This window comes from Lactuca saligna, chromosome 8, assembly GCF_052625555.1.
Source record: "Lactuca saligna cultivar CGN05327 chromosome 8, ASM5262555v1, whole genome shotgun sequence".
Lineage (NCBI taxonomy): Eukaryota > Viridiplantae > Streptophyta > Magnoliopsida > Asterales > Asteraceae > Lactuca > Lactuca saligna.
In genome coordinates this window covers 78,582,795-78,596,102 of record NC_136424.1, presented here as the reverse complement: position 1 = coordinate 78,596,102, position 13,308 = coordinate 78,582,795, and positions in this window count along the sequence as shown.

Here is a 13,308-nt window from a genome sequence, read left to right as displayed (position 1 = left end):
GCGTAAGTGAGTACGCCCCGCGTACGGCCAGAGTTTCGCCACTTCGGATGACGCAAGCAGTGACGCATTTCGGAAGCAGTACGCGCTGCGTACTGCAGTACGCCCCGCATAATTGAGGCTTCCAGCCTCCTATAAATAGGATGCTAGGGTTCCGGGTTCAATTGCTAATTTCCTCTCGTTTTTGTGCCGAAGCTCTGCGTTTTTACCCCCAAAGCCATCCCGAGGCCCCGGTAATATTCTCGAGTCCCGAAGCGAGTCCCGAGATCCCGAAGATCCCGAGAAGTGCGGTTTCCGAGCCGAAGCTCTACCCGCGAGAAGTTCGATTTTCGTAGAGATCTTCCAGATCTGCTGAGGATTACGACTTCTGCAAGCCGTAGTGCTGTCCGATCATCTTCTGATCAAGTGAGTGTATACTACCTTTCATAAACGCAATAATTATACAAGTATGGTTTGAGTGTATTAAGTTTATTGTCGTTTATACGTGTGAATGCGTTGTTACTTTCTTCTAACGTATAATTATGAAGTATTTTATACGAGATACGTGTTATGTGTATATTTTGTTGTTATGTGTGTGAATGTATATTCACTTTCTTCTGTCTTACAGATCTGATTATTTCTATATGAAATACGTGTTATGTGTGTGTGCCTCATCTGTTATATGGAAAATGTATTGATCAAGCATGCTATACAGGTTTTGAAAATATGTATAAAAATGTATGTTTTTATCTACTAATATGTTGGGTAGAACATGGGTAGATAGTTGGTGTGTAATAAACAGATGAGAGGCCTCGTTGTTGTTTTGATCCAGTCATCTAGCGGAATTTAGATGACGACCACGGACTTTTCTAGATAGTCCAGTGGAACGCTAGCAGGCTCATAACCTGTAGGTGTTAATGAACTTGGGTGTTCATTCGTTGTATTCCATCCCCCTCATGGTTGCCTTATTTGACTTATATTGCTGAGGAACCCCCGCAGCATGTGTTGTCACCCCGATGAAAATATTCTTAGATTAGGTCCCTTGTGTTAGTTATTTTAGGGACGTAAAGTGAGAATAACGGGAATGGGTAACTGCGTTATTGTTGGTTGATAATAATTAATTTAATTATTTATTTTGGGTTGAAAACCCTATATGCTCACCAGGCTCCCAAGCCTGACCCACTCAGTCTTATTTGTATTACAGAAAGTGGCGCAAGGGCGTAAGATGGGTGAACCATCAAGTTGTTTTGTTTACAAGTCTGTATATGTAAATATTTGTTGAATGACTTGTAATGTTATCGTTTATGCTTGTTGGTCTATATCGGAACATGACACCCCGAGTTTTGATTATATAATGAAAAATACATTTCTTTTATGAAATGCTTTGGTAAACATTGTTTTATCATGTTTTGTTTTTGGGAACAAATTCTGCAACTCTTTCAAATCAAAAGGATTTACTCTAAATTTATTTTAAAAGCATAAATGAAAATCGGTCTTTTCTGGTCGAGATTTTGGGGATGTCACATAGAGTCCCGTAGCAGCAACGGTTATGGTGGCTATAGCAATAATAGCCTCAGTAATGACAATATAACACTCGTCAAAAAGTTCAATCATAGTGGTCTTGATAGACCCAAACATCTTCGGGATCGCCTCCCTAACAACCATGGTCACCTGAGTGGTGATCATCTTACAAATCTCATCATCAGTCAATCCCGACCTCTTCGGGTCGTCTGCTCCTTATCCAAAACCTCTAGTGATCTCCATACAAAAAAAACTATAACACATCAGAAAATCCCTAATTCATAGTAACATATAACTATGAGATCACTAAATCTCCAAGTTTCGTGACTCCCTTGATACGCGTAGGGTTCCTTTGCTTCAAGCAGTACGGGCCTATACTACCTTTGACACCAACCCATATTTGTCTCAAAGAGTCATCACAGACCTCTCGACCACGAAACCTAAACAACTAGGATACATATATATATATATATATATATATATATATATATATATATATATATATCATATACTCACTCTCTCAAGAGTGGCTAATCACTCCTTATTCTGGCTTCAAAACAACCATACCCGATCATGAAACTTCCACTAACCCTACAGCCACTTGTGTATGCTAATCATACATAACACTGGATTCGATAGACAGTCGAATAGTTGATTCTACCCTAAGCCTACAACCAAACAAGGAACATGAAATAAGGCTAAATCAAACATTCCGAGGCTATACATTCTTAGTTATGTACAACTATGATGCACACACTAAGCAACTACATTAATAATGCTAGTTCTACATAGCATGTCAAGAGATCCATCCGAGGCTATCACGCATCATAAATCATGCAATTCTATTGTACAATTCCTAAAGATACCTAGCCTACAAACTAGCATGCAATTCTATCATATCATCAACATAAAAAAAACAAGTGTGTGTATCTTGGGTAATACTTTCCTTGGATATGGATGATTGTACACATCACATCCTTTTCGTCGATCATTTTAGAGTTAATTCTTGAAAATATTTTTTGCAGATCCATAGTTTGAGTCTGGAATAAAACAAGTGTTCATCCAATCCTCTCAAACTAGGGCTTTGATACCAACTTGAAACATCCAAAAAGTCATGATTAAAAATTTTCATTTTTGTAAAACATTTCCACAAACCAAAATATAGTCAACTATTGCTTTCAAAACAAACCCATAAAATCAGAGTATAAAAATCTTCTCAAAAACATATATCAAGAAGAGGATGTGTACGAGCATGCCTTCACCTTGCCCAAATCATCTGATGTACCTGAAACCATGAAACCAACAATTGTAAGCCAAAGCTTAGTGATTTTTTCCCAAAATACCCCACATAACAACACATATACAATGCATGTATATTCGGCCCACACCATCATACTAGATTACCCTAAGTCCACGACATGAGACTATATTGCCACTCCTGACTGGCTTGCCCCTGAGCCCACATCATAAGACTAGATTTCTTCTTGACAATCCAGTTATGACTAGATTGGTCCCAGGTTTGTTGGATTACAACACAAAGCAGTTACGCCTAAACCTGATCAAATTATGTCAACATATGTAACAAATAAAGAACAACCAACAAGTACATGTAATCATACAGATCTACCAATCTAAAAGATCACTATAGCATAGAAACATCCTATACAGAAGGATACATAACACAACCTAATGCACTGATATTAGTGCCTTCAACCCACGAGTATAGTGAGAAAAACTCACCTCGAAATCAAGAAGATAGCGGAACTGATCACCGATCCAAATAGCGGCTCTACAGGCCACATATACACAAACAGGGACCAAGTCTCAAACTTGAGCTCAAAATAATCCATTTAACCTAAAGTCAAACTAGGACAAAAAGTCAACAAAAAACAGTCAACAATCAAAAAGTCAATGTTCCACTCTAGTTAAACTATCTCCAGCGTAACTGTTCTACACCCAACATAGAGCTTGAGGTGGAAAAAATGGCAACAAAAGAGGCTTTGTGTTGTGTAGCTAAAACTACGCCTCACGTAGTACGCTGGTGCTCAAATTTTCCCATTAAGTGATTAATACAGAAAGTTAATCCTCCAAACTTTAATATCTAAAAAAGATGAACTTCTTAATGGATAGTCTCTGACTGATCCATTTTCATGCATATAAAGAGAACCAAACCATATCCTTGATCCAAAAGCCTTATATTGCTCAAAATTCCATGCATGGATGAATAAGAGTGACCGAAATCTCCTTTTTATGACTTAACAATCCCAAAAATGTCTGGAAATGGCACCTTAATTGTTGAGTATTTAGATGTTGCATTATTGGGTTTTTGGTTTAGTCTTTTGCATTAACAGGTTGGGCCTATCCACTCGTCTTCATTTCTAGGGTAAGCGTATTTATGGTGCATGCATGCATCTTATTTTTGTTAACTCTGATTATTTTAACTGTAACCCTAATCACGCCTCTATAGTAGTAATTCTTCATAGAGTTCTTCTGAGGCATGACTTTGAATCATTACACATCAGTTTGATTATCGTTGTGTTCTTGCTTTTCCTATTTGAATCTAATCAATCTTAAAGGATTATCATAACAATTGGTATCAGAGTGTAATCCATACACATCTCTTCTGTTTACAGAGTTTTAGGGTTTCCGTTAACATAGGATCTAGTTCAATCGTCTTCATTGTCATCTTGACAGCTTAAAGTGATCTTGATATCACCCTACAAACAATCTTTATTTACACATCTAATTCTTTAAAAGTATCAAAGAAAATATCTTCATGCTGTACGACGATTCTGACATCAATTCCATGAGTATTTCAAGCAATATTTGATCAACAACCAGGATCCCGATTCTCTTTCCTCATGAATATGAAGTGTGGGTGCTTCATTTTGAAGATTATGTTATCGGTTTAGACGAAAATGGCTATTTGATATGAGAGGCCATTACTCTTGGTCCATTCGTTCATACAGAGACCAAAATAACTATCAAAACTCAGAAGGAATACAACTAGCTGCCCCTTGATGTGAAGGATGTTCCTCGGGATGAGAAAGAGAAGCTAATCAACAACGTCAAATTAATGAGGATCATTAGATTCTCTTTGCAGGCCGATACTTTTTGTCTAGTCAGTTCGTGTGATACTGTGAAATCCATCTGGGATCGGCTTAAGGAAGTTTAGTCCACTAACGCAAATCTTGAACCTTCTACACAAACACTCTTGCTTTCGGAGTTTGGTGCCTTCACAAAAAAGCCAGAAGAGAATCTGAGCCAAACATTCAATTGGTATAATCGTCTTCTTAGCAAGATGATGAAACATGGAATTGGACGTGAGGTGATCGAGAAAAAGGTTACTCTCATGAATGGGATTAGATCAGAATGGATGGCAGTGGTCTCTACTGTCAAAGTGCACGGACAGTTCAAAAGTCACACTTTAGCCAAGCTTGTTGGGATTCTTAAGGCACATGAAAGTGAGGTGTCAAAATAAGCGAAAGTTTTTTCTAGTATCAGGGCTTTAGCTCTTGTTGCAAAGGGTAAGACTGTTACAGAGGATGATTTTGAGTCTAATCACTCTCAATGTGATCTTACAAATGAGGTGTATGCTGTGATGGTTTCAAATCCCAAGCGGTTCGCAAGGAAGAATTTTCCATTAAACAAAAATCGAAACTGGCATGGCAGTTATGGTTCAAAAAAAGGTGAAGGAGGAAAATAAAAGTACTTCTCAAAAGGAGGAAGAGAAAAAGGAGAAAAAGGTCATTGGTGACTATGGCTATGACTGCAACTATTGTCATGGCAAAAACAATTTGGCCTAGCATTGTATGTTGAGAAGATTGAATGAGAGGAAAGAAGGAGAAAATGATGATGCGTACCACAAGCGAAAGTTAAAGGAAATCAAGAAGAAGAAGACTACTGATAAATCTATGCATGCTTTAATTGTGCAGAAAAATATTGTTGAAAATGAGTTTGGAGGAGTTGATGTCTGGTCAATAGACTCGGAGGACGATGAGGTTCATAGGCCTACACATGGAAGGGCGTTCGTTCCAAAAGAGGAGAGTTCACGGCTTGCAGGAAGGTGTTTGATGGTGATGAATGATAGGTCACAAACGCAGGAGAATGCTACTGGGAGTGGAAGAAGAGATGATAGTTGTTTCACTACAAGACCAGTTCCTGAACAAATCAACGAATGTGAACAGCTAATCAACAAGGTAAATCTAATTCTCGAATCTTTCAATATACCTGTTTCAAGCTATGAAACTAAATTAAACGATCTAAAGTTCACTTTTTCAAACGTAAGCGATAGTTTAAAAAGGACTCATTTGTCAAACTCTAACCTAACTGATCAAATTAGCAGGGTTTCGTCAAAAAGCGATGAGAGGCGAATATGGATCGAGAAGATCGAGTCGAAGTTGTCTAAGTCGAGGGTTCAATTAATTTACTTGCAACGAGACAATTTAATGCTTTTAAAACAATGTAACATTTTCGATCTGATTGCTAAAAGGCTTTATTTGAACATTACTCAGCTGCACCTTGATTGTGGAATTGGTGAGAAAATTCATAAGATGATCTTTCCATTTCTTGAATTAAAGGAAGACGAGATAGAAGACGACTGTTACAAATGCGAATCCATAGTTTCGTGAAACAAAAATTCTGATGCATACAGGGTTGGACTAGAACGAATTGAATCATAAAGTATGTCCAAAGACCACAAAAATATGTTAAAATAGCTTTTGGATGAAAACGATAACAAATCAAATCCGATACTATACATAAATTCGACTTATTGAGTGCCAAATTGAGTTCATAAGATAAATGTTGAAAGCACATCTGAATTCGATGAGGATAGTGATATGAGCAAAATTTCTATAAAGGATGAGGTGGATTGCTCAAAGTTTATTAAAAACGAACCTCAACCTACGAAAGATTTGATTTCTGAAAATTCGGTTGAATTCATACGTATTTCTCAAAGTAAACCAAAAACATTAAAAGCGAAAAGCAGTTGTTTTCCCTAAAGTCCAAATTGTACCCAATCAAGTGTTTTCCACTGAGGGACAGGACAAAAATCAAACTGTCAAACTAATGTCCATCGTCAAGGAAGAAAACAAAGATGGTTGCGATGACTTCTTTTGGTCCACTCCTATAGATAATGTAGACGAAGCGAAGGGTTTGTCTGAAAGAACCTCATGGAGAGTGAAAGGTAAATATGTGGTAGAACCACTAAACAATCGTTCCAGATATGAGAAAGAAATTCCAAGTAGAACAAAGGAATGTCCAAGCAAACCTCTCTCAGCAAAATACAAAACTCATGCAAGAAAAACGAAACCTAAAGTGAATATTCACAAGTCCACTGAGCAACTTGCTGAGCAAAAACGTCTAAGAAATCAGAGATATCAGAGTAATCTCAATGAAAGGAAGCAATTTTGGCAATCGCAAAATTCCAACTATGTTCGCAGAGAAAAACCTTCCAATCAGAGTGCGAAAGCTCGTTCGCAAGCGAATCCTAGTCAATGTTCGCACTTTCATTCTTGCAAATCAAAAAGGAACTTTGTTCAAAAACCTTTTCTTTTAAAGAAGCCCATTGAGAAACCAAAATCTCATCCCATGAAAGCATCACCCAAAGATGTCAAGGGAAAGGGAAAGTTAGTCTCGGATTTTGAAGCTAAAACCATGAAATCGACTACTAACCCTAAGAAAGTTAAGAGTGAATTCGTCAAGAATGAAGTCAAAAATAAACAAAACCAATATGATTCAAAAGAAACGAAAATGAAAAATAATAAAATAAAAGTTTTCACCATAACTAAGAAAGATGAAACCACGTTAGTTAAACGAACCTATATGGTTGATCTTGCAATCGCTTTTCCTTTTTCTGTAAAAGGCTCAAAATGACCCAAGAAACTTTGGGTTCCTAAATCTGCTTGATTTTTGTAGGCAATTTGCGACAAGCAGTTTGACTCTGAATGGTATATCGACAGTGGCTGCTCACATCACATGACAGGGAGGAAGGAGGAACTGCGAGAGTTTCGAGCTCTCAATGATAGTGGAGATGTAAAGTTTGGAAACAACTAGTTTGGAAGGATCAAACGCTCTGGGATGATAACTAACGGAGAATTCTCGATTCGTAAGGTGGCATATGTGGAAGGATTACAACACAAACTAATTAGTGTTTCACAATTGGTTGTAGGTAGAGACTTGAAAGTTTCCTTTGACGATGAAGGATCTGAAATAATAGAAAAGAAAACAAAAGAAGTTCTCCTAAAGTCACAATGAAAATGGGAAATTTATCCTTTAAATCTGAACTCGATACAAGGGACGCCTGCCATATGCTTGCTTACGAAAGCTCACTCTGACGAGAGTTGGCTATGGCATAGAAGACTTTCTCACCCCAACTTCAAAGACATAAACAAGCTTGCTGTTGGTGATCATGTGCGAGGGCTTCCTCTCTTGAAATATGATAAGGATCATTTGCGTACAACCTGTGAGATGGGGAAGCAAAGAAGAAAAAGTCATCCAACCATTGTAAACACGAAAGTCATTGAACCGCTAGAACTACTACATATCGACCTTTGTGGACCTTTTGCAATTGAAAGTGTTTGTCGTAGTAAGTACATTCTTGTAATAGTTGATGATTTTTCACGTTTCACTAGGTTGTATTTTCTTAAACAGAAGTGTGAAGCAACAACAAAACTCAGAGATTTCATAAAGCAAATCGAGCTTCAACTGCGAAAGCTGGTTCGTAATGTTTGCAGTGACAATGGACTTGAATTCAAAAACCAAGTGTTTGAATAATTTCTTGCTAAGAAGGTGTTAACACATAAATTTTTTGGTCCTTACACTCCACAACAGAATGGTGTAGTTGAAAGACGAAACCGTTCTTTTTGTGAAGCTGCCCGAACCATGCTGACGTTCGTATGTCTGCCTCTCTACTTCTGGGCAGATGCAATTGCGACAGCTTGCTATACCCAAAACAGATCAATACTGAATAAGCGATTCTCCATTACAACTTATGAAATCTTAAATAATCGCAAACCTAATGTTAAGTTCTTCCACGTATTTGGTTCCAGGTGATTTATCTTCAACTCAAAGGGACAACGAAACAAGTTCAATATAAAGGCCGATGAGGGTATATTCTTGGGATACTTGTCGACCTTTAATGCATATAGGGTTCTCAACAAATGTTCCAAGAATATAGAAGAAACCTATTATGTCACGTTTGACGACAACTACTAGAAGAGGGTTCGGTCGGGCGAAAGTCACATGAAGGAGATCTTTCCTGAGCCTAGTCCAGCCACGATTCCCATATCCAATGTGTATGAGGAGTTCATGCTACTATTTGATGATCCATAGAAAGCTATCACATCTAAAGCAAAAGCATCTGACAACAAAGTAGACGAATTAAAGAAGACCATTGACGACGCTACGAAAGACATGCACCAACAGTCATCAACTGTGAAAATTCCTCAAGTTACGAACACTACTTTCCAGGGGGAGAGTTCTACACCCTAAAGTTCGAATACTCCACTACAGGGGAGGGTTTTACTTCAACCTTTTCTTCTGATCTTCCTTCTGATGGGGAATGTTCGCCACCTACAATGACTCACGAACCTCCATTCGTCAGAGATGACTCAATTCCGAAAGTTGGGGAGTTCTCATCATTCGAGGGGGGAATAAAGAAACGAATGATGATTCGGATGTTCAATAAGAATTCTAAGAGGTGAATGTTGAACTGGATCCATATTATGATACAAATTATCCTCCTCTAACCAAATGGACCAGAGATCACCCGAAAACCCAAGTTATTGGTGAACTGTGTGCAGGTGTGCTTACACGGTCTCAAATCAAAGCGAAACAAACTGCATTATTCTTTAAAGTAGAATTTTGTATGTTTAATTCGTTTGTATCCAAGATCAAACCCAAAACCATCAATACTGCTCTTGATCATTCTGATTGGGTGCAAGAGATGCAAGATGAACTCAATGAGTTTGAACGTAACAAGGTTTGGAGGCTGATTCCCACTTCACCAGATGCATCAGTTGTTGGTTTGAAATAGGTATTTCACAACAAGATGGATAAATAAGGGAATGTTATCAGGAGATGAGCGAGACTAGTGTCACACACCCGAACCTGGACGGAGGAAATGTCCGGGGGCGGACAACTTCGTGTATAGTATCATAACAATTGAATATGAATGAAACATAGCAACCAAACATCGTACATTGAAGATACATGCTTACATAGTTTACATATTGAATTTGTTCATAAGTTACATAAAAGTAAGAAAGTAAAATTTCTTGAAGTTGCACCACTTGACCTCATAGTCGAGCTTATTACCTGCTACTGGAATTCCTAAGAATACAAGTTGTTTTGAAAAGCGTCAACTAAAAAGTTGGTGAGTTCATAAGCAGATTTAAGTAAAAATGGTTTTATACTTGTTTAGAATCGTTTTCATAGTGCATTCAAAAATCCGATATTTTCTAATAAGAAATGGTTTGAAATATTTGTGTCTGATCTTATATTAATGCATGTGTGTTAATGTTTACAAAAATAGAAAGAGAATGATTTCCAAACAACCCGATGTTGTCTGCATTAGATGATGCTGGAATCTCAACCCCCATGGTTGAGTACCGGTGCATATAGATTTCCATTTCATCAAAAAGAAGGTTTCCCATTTTATCCAAAAAGAACATAGGATGGTTTCCCGTAAATCTTGTAACGCTAGTTCCTCTAAGTAAGTCGTTATAACCATACATGATAGTGACTAAGTCGCCTGTCATGGAATTTTCCAAACGCCGGTTTTGATCAAGATTTTGTCACCCTAGACTGGCCTAGTCTAACTGTAGTGAACAACTCAGGTGTGGGGGAGGCACCCCCATATAGATCTATACACAAACTCTCGCTCTCCCTCCAGGAGACTCTGATTATAACTATAGTCTACGACCATACACTCAGTGGTGTCAACCGACAGGTCTCACTAGATCCTTAATCGAAATTTACACGGAAAAGAAAGAAGAACATATAAAACTCATTCCCAGGCCCAATAAACATGTAAGTGGACCATTAAGGCCTACTATACGTGTCTATTATTTTCAGGCTCAAAAGGAATATGAATGTCTATCGTAAGCCCAATATACATGTAAAAGGACACTAAGACTCACTAAACATTTATATTATTTCCAGACCCAATAAGGATATGAATATCTATCCTGAGCCCAATATACATGTAAAAGGACACTAAGACCCACTAAACATGTATATTATTTTCAGGCCCAATAAGGATATGAATATCGTCTTAAAACCATTTGTTATTGTTTTGTTTATTTTAGCTCGATTATTTACAAAATTGATATAAAAAGCCCACTTTTTGTAAAAATCACGTTCTTGGACCAATAAGCCACAAAATTTTCAATTAAGGCCCAATAAGCCACAAAATCACGTTCTTGGCCCTATTTTGTTGAAAACTTGTGTTTTTGACTAGTTTGTGGTAAAAATAACATTTTAAACCCATTTCTGTCAAAATATCATTTTTGGCTTGATTTTTGTGTAATACACATTTTTTTTCTGGTTTTTGGCTTTTCTGACCTAGTTGTTCGAAAATTTGTAGAAAAATCATCGTACGTCGAAATTTGGATCCGTAAATTCTAGAAGTTTGGAAATTGTGTATACTTTCTTTAAAATTTTTCTCATAATTTTTATTGGTCTCTAACAAGTGTGAAATTGCTCACCTTCATAGGTTGGTCCGAAATTATTTCAAATTTGATAGGCAGTTTTGTAAAATTTGCCAAAAATAGTAGGAAAAATCGTATGAAAACATGAGAGTAGTCATTTTAAAGATAATAACCTAAAATTTTTGCATGTAAAACAGTTTTTAAAAATATTACAATTAAGGAGGTCAAAACAGTTCGAGATTGTACTAAAACTTTTCTGTCAAGGGCTGATTTTTGAGTTTAAGTTATATAAGTTTGTTCACAACACTTATTTTTGCTATTCTATGTGTATAAATCCCATATCTACAAGTTTACATGTTTTATATGTGATAAAACATATTTTCTCAAGGTTTTGATGAAGATCCAAGTGATAAACTTCATTTTCAAGTAAAGATCTAAAAGTTTAACACATAAACATGCACATATACATAGATCTAACACAAAAGCACTTGTATCCTCCCCCAAAAGCATTATAAAACCTAAAACAAGGGGGTATGAAGGTCACCTTGGGATTTTTGAGATGTAGATGAAGAAGAAGATGAAACTTTGAACCTAGCTTGAGTTTTTGGTGGGATCTTGAAATGGAGGTGGTTCTAAGGTCCAAAATCATGAAAATAAAGTTGTAAGAGGAAGCATCTTAGCATACACTTGAAATATAACATCTAGAGATGAATATGGACTTACCAAGTTATGATACTTGAAGAGGAACTCTTGAATCCACTAGCATACTCATGAAATTTTTGAGGAAAGAATGAGGGAAATGTTGGAGATTTGAGAGGAAATGAAAAGTGAGAGGAACTTTGAGATGAAAATTGTGGGGATGGAGGGGGTTATGGCCAAATGAAGGGAAGAAGTGAGAAAAGATTCATCATTGATACATGTTGGACAAAAGTTCCTCCTTAGATACACGGTAGACAATTGCATGGATAAATAATGTGTAATATTGAGGTGGCTACTATATTATCCTCTTAATTCCCCTTTTTCTTTTTCCTTTTTTTTTACTAGCTCACTCAAACTGGCCCAAGGGGCTCTCGGCCCAAGGTTGGCCCAAAACAATATGTGTGGGCTTTGATTTGGCTTGGCCCAATGAGGATTCTTGGCCCACTAATGTTCTATGGAGGGTTTTTGGTCCTTTCAAGAGATTTTTTGGCTTAATGGAAGTCGCATTAGGGACCAATGAGAGGTTATCGGCCCAATAGGGCCCAAGTAGAGGTTTTCGGTCCAAAGAGACTAAGTGGAGAAGTTATCAGCCTACTAGGGCCCAATAAAGAAGTCTTGGTCCAATAAAGGTTTTAAGTTGAGAATTTTTGGCCTAAGGCCCAAAGATGATTGGATTTGGCTTATTGGATCGAGTTTTTGGGCTTATACAAGGAGATTATATTGTTTAGGAATTCACATCTTAACCTAATTTTGCCAGTTGCAACATCATCCCCTCGTTAGAGGGAATTTCGTCCCAAAATTCATTCTAAAGCAGCATCCCAAGTACTAAGGAAAAAATGTGAGTGTCTCTGTTTTGTCTAGTCTCTTCATTGTTAGGAGAATTTAAGTATTTTCTTAGTGTTTTAGTGGACCTTTGCTACTAGCCTTTCACTTTGCTCCTTTGGTTAGTTGGGTGTTGGTCATCTCAGCCCAACACAGAGGTATTCTGCTTTTGCTTCCTATATGGTGAAGTGAAAGGAAGGTCATGGTAATTGAGGATTGTGTACTTGGCATCCCAACAGTAGTGCCTCTAACCCGTATGGCTAACACTATTGTCACTAAAGTTAAGGTCGTGTGATGTAGTTGGTCTCATAATTCTTAAGTTATCTTGAGAGTTTCTTACTACGGGGTTCTGAACTAGTTGGAGGTTGATCTTTGCTTGTTCCTGAGGGAAAGCTGAGTAAGTCTTTGATTCAGGATAAGGGGCATCGATCATTGAGGAGGGTTTCATTTGATTCTTAGTAGTCAGTGGTCCTATGGACACTTAGCCTTTCCTATTTATGATTTGGATAGGTGTTCTCTGAGGTTCAGGTCTTGGTTTGATAACTTCATACTTATGTTGGTGGTAAGTTTGTAGAATCTTAATTACACACAACCTTACATTTACACTAAGTTATCATAACTTTCACAAGGATATTTG